The sequence below is a fragment of the Cupressus sempervirens genome, chromosome 5 (genome assembly GCF_028749045.1).
Source record: "Cupressus sempervirens isolate cs-2001-9-10 chromosome 5, ASM2874904v1, whole genome shotgun sequence".
Lineage (NCBI taxonomy): Eukaryota > Viridiplantae > Streptophyta > Pinopsida > Cupressales > Cupressaceae > Cupressus > Cupressus sempervirens.
In genome coordinates this window covers 11,792,331-11,796,327 of record NC_143122.1, presented here as the reverse complement: position 1 = coordinate 11,796,327, position 3,997 = coordinate 11,792,331, and the positions used below count along the sequence as shown (strand labels likewise).

The window sequence follows — 3,997 nt, the reverse complement described above, 5'->3', positions numbered from 1 at the left end:
AATTATCCACTCAGCTAGATTTTGCTCAAAATACCTTCCCAAATGTGATTAACTTGTTTCCATTACCATTTGAAAGTATCTTGTGATCAATCTATGAGCCCAACATGCTTGCAGAATTGATTTTTCAATAGATGCAAAAAATTGCCTTCTAGGGTTGGAAACTTGCCGAGGAGAAAGAAACTTTTATTTTTCTTCCTTTTCCTTTATTTTCACTTTACCCTTTAATTCAAGGTGCTTCTAAGTTTCAAAAAATATCAAAAGGGTTGCAAAAGTGAAAAAGAAATCCACTTACTTGCTTTTCTATCTCACAAATGCCTTTATCAAAAAATTGACTTCATGGGTCAAAAGCTCATTGTGGAGAAGTTACTTCAGAATTTTTCGCTAGATGTGATTCTGAGCACTATAATGAATCCCGAGTGACTCCCAAGGTAGAATACTATAATGTAGGGATGATCTATCCATAAAACAACTCATTTCCTTCTTGGTTTAGCTTGTAAATCTCATTAGTTGATCTTTATAGAAAATCGCCTTCATGTGTCAAAAATCCAATGAGGAGAAGGCAATGTTGGATTCTCCACAAGCTTCATTTTCTTTATGTGCAAAATATGATAAGCCACGAACAAGTTCATCCCCGGAAATAACTTTGTGAGAATCATTATAAAACACAAGAATCTCCATTGAATTAAGTTCTAGGCTACCCACAAATTCACCACAACAAGGAAAACCCACCTGGTTATGTAATGTGGGAGAAGAGAAAAGGTGAAAAACCTAATGGAGAAACTTTTCACTTGAGGGGAAAGAACTAGACTTGGACATACCCAGACCAAACTAAGACACAAGATCATTTTCCACTTTGTAAAATGGGTACAGGATGAAAAGTGGAGCAACAAAAAACAAGATGGTGTGTATAGAGAGTCGGGCCACTCAAACCATCATTGTTGAGAAACTAGCCTCTTCTACCTCAACCATACTCTCGCCTTCCACCTACAACCTCTCAGAGACACTTGAAGAAAAAAAAAAGTATCAATAGATTAGAATCTAAATCATAATCAAATAAAATATCATCACAAATGTGTAACACTATAGCATCAAATTAATAAACAATTCTTCAATATTTCTATTGCATTATACCAATTATGTGACTTCATGATAAAAGTAAAATCATTTTATAAATTCATGATATGAAGAAATTAACATGGAAAATTTTCTCTGGAGGTTGAAAATATCTTTAAATTATTTTAGTTTAAAAGACAAAAAGTATGTCAATGTATCAACATAAGTTGAATCCAACTAAAACTAGTGAACAATTTGCAGATGTCAGTAGAAACTCCTACAAAATAAGAGTTTTAAGGGGTGAGTCCTAACATCTTCCTTTGTCATTAAATATTCTTATGAAATATCAAAATAAATCATCAAAATGGATAATGAATCACAATCAAGCGACTCTTTATAATGACCTAATTATTTGTTTTGAAGAAAATAATTAGTAGATGTTATCCCCTTCCAATATCTTTGATAGCAGTGTAGTTTTTTGTTGCATCTGATCTTCATATAGATAACGTGCAAGTACAAATATTGTGCATCCTCTTCGTAATGATATGAAAAGAAAAACAAAGTTTTAGTTCAAAATTCAAATACTTGAAAATCACATTATTCACTATACTATGCCAAAACAAAGATAATAATAATGAATTATTGAAGATCTTTTAAAGTTACGTGCGGTCATTCTTATTGACATAAGGATGGTTGGAAATTACGAATAAGACATAGATTTTGATGGATTTGATTTTGTTATCTTATCTTTCTACTGAGTTTGAATCTATTAGTATGTATATCTTTCTACCAATTTCTTTTATAAATGTTAATTTTTATTTTTTCATTTATACAATTTGAAAACAAATATTCGTATAACAGAAACAAAATTATTCAAATAGCATTTAATTTATTCTCTGAATTTACAATTTAATAAATTCAAAAGCCATATTGGAATGTACAGGATTAGCTGTTGATATATCTGCGTATGGTGGAGAATATACATGAGCAACATGTCATGTGCAATCTTTGTCAATAATTCCTGCATTAATATAGACAGGCACTCACCGAAAGAAAAATGTTTATTGGTCTGCTTGTGAACCCACACCTCGGCAAACCCACGCATGCTTTGCTTCATTGATTTGATGCCAGAACGACTAAGATCAGAAGATGCCCACCATAGAAAGCAGTTTTGTACAAAAGTGAAGGACATCCGACACTACTTTTATCGTTTCAACGACAGCCTCAAAATCTAATCATATCATGTTAACCTTGAATGGTTGGTTTGAGTTTTTCTTTGGCATATATACTGAACATGTTCTTCACTTTACTCACAAAGCATTCCCTCTTCTCCAGCATTCTCTTATTGTGCAATGGCAAGGAACAAAGGAAATCCCCAAGTCCATATTGTGAGGCACATAATCAGAGCCCTCTGTAGGGTTGCCAATTCAATGAAGGCAGATGGATTTGCTCTTTCTTCAAAGAGCAGAAGATCACATTTGAGCGCAAGAGATGAGTCGCTGAACAGATCGTGTGGTGGCCTCCCTGGCGATGTCCCAAAGGGACACTGTGCAGTGTATGTTGGCAGTGAAAGATGTAGGTATATCATCCCCACTAAGTATTTCAATCATTCTCTATTCCGGGCACTGCTGGATAAGGCAGAGGAGGAGTATGGATTTGATCACCAGATGGGACTTACAATTCCCTGTGATGAGGTCTCTTTTCAGGACGTGATGTCCGTGTTGGGGGAAGAGGTGTAGAATTAGAAGAGGTGAAGGCGGAACTCATTGTCATCCCTCCCTCAATAGAAATAGGCCATTAGAAAGACATTATTGTACACAATCAGAATTCATTAAAATGTATATTTGAAAAACAAAATCTATGAATTCGTCAACTGACTTGATGTTTTTCTTTGACCCTGCTCTTGAGTTTTAGTTTATATCTCTCTGGATGTAATGTTGCCTTAAAAAAAAAAATTTGAGAAGAAATTACAATATCTAAAAGATTCTATCACCTCAAATTTTCATGAGTATTATAACTACAAATTGTCGGACATATATATAGATCACTTGTAAAATGAACCCTTTAAGTGATTATGTTTACAAATATCACTAATTAAATTAGTCTGTCATCATCTAACTGAATTTGAAGTTTCGACTTTAAATCTTGTCAACAATAGACTTTGTGACAAACCTATGCCACAACTCATACATTCAAATTGAAAGGCAATAAGTTGCAAATGATAGGTTTATTCATAGAAATTGACCTAAATTTTGGAGTTTCATTTGCAAGCTCATCCTTAAACATAACATGGTAAGGGGAAAATTAAGCTTGGGAAAAAAAAAGTCAGTTTTGACTATTTAACACTTTTAGCTCAAGAACCAAGCTTTAGTGTGTGATGTTTAAGCCATCCACATTTGGAATGTCTCCAATTATATGTTCCTATTTTAAACTAGATATTTCATAGCTCATAGACCAAAGTTCATATGAGCTCATCAATTGATTTGAAGTTTTTCTTTGACTATGCTGTTGTGTTTTGGTTTATCTCTCTAGATGTAATGTTGCCAAAAATATAATTAAGAAGAAATTATTGTCTCCAAGATATTATATCATTTAATTTTTTATGAGTGTTATAGTGACTAATCCAACATATATATGTAAATAACGTGTGAAATGAACCCTTCAAGTCTATGTTTACAAATTCCACTAATTAAATTAGTCGATCACCATCCAACTCAATTTGAAGTTCCAACTTTAAACCTTATCAACCATAGACTTGGAGAGAACCCTATACCATAACTCATACAAACAAACTTTAAGGCAATAAGCTCCAAAAGATACACGTATTCCTAGATAGTGACCTAAATTTTGGAGGTTTATTTTCAAGGTCATCCTTAAACATAATACAAGAAGGGAAAAATTTAGGTTGAGAAAAAAAGTCAAGTTTGACTATTTAACACTTTCA

The 3,997-nt window shown here is 33.1% G+C and overlaps 1 pseudogene; it reads left to right on the top strand.

Annotated features, from left to right (window-relative positions):
• The first annotated feature begins 2,356 nt into the window (after window positions 1-2,356).
• On the top strand, window positions 2,357-2,946 carry LOC149554357 (protein SMALL AUXIN UP-REGULATED RNA 12 pseudogene; annotated as a pseudogene).
• Window positions 2,947-3,997: the final 1,051 nt, after the last annotated feature.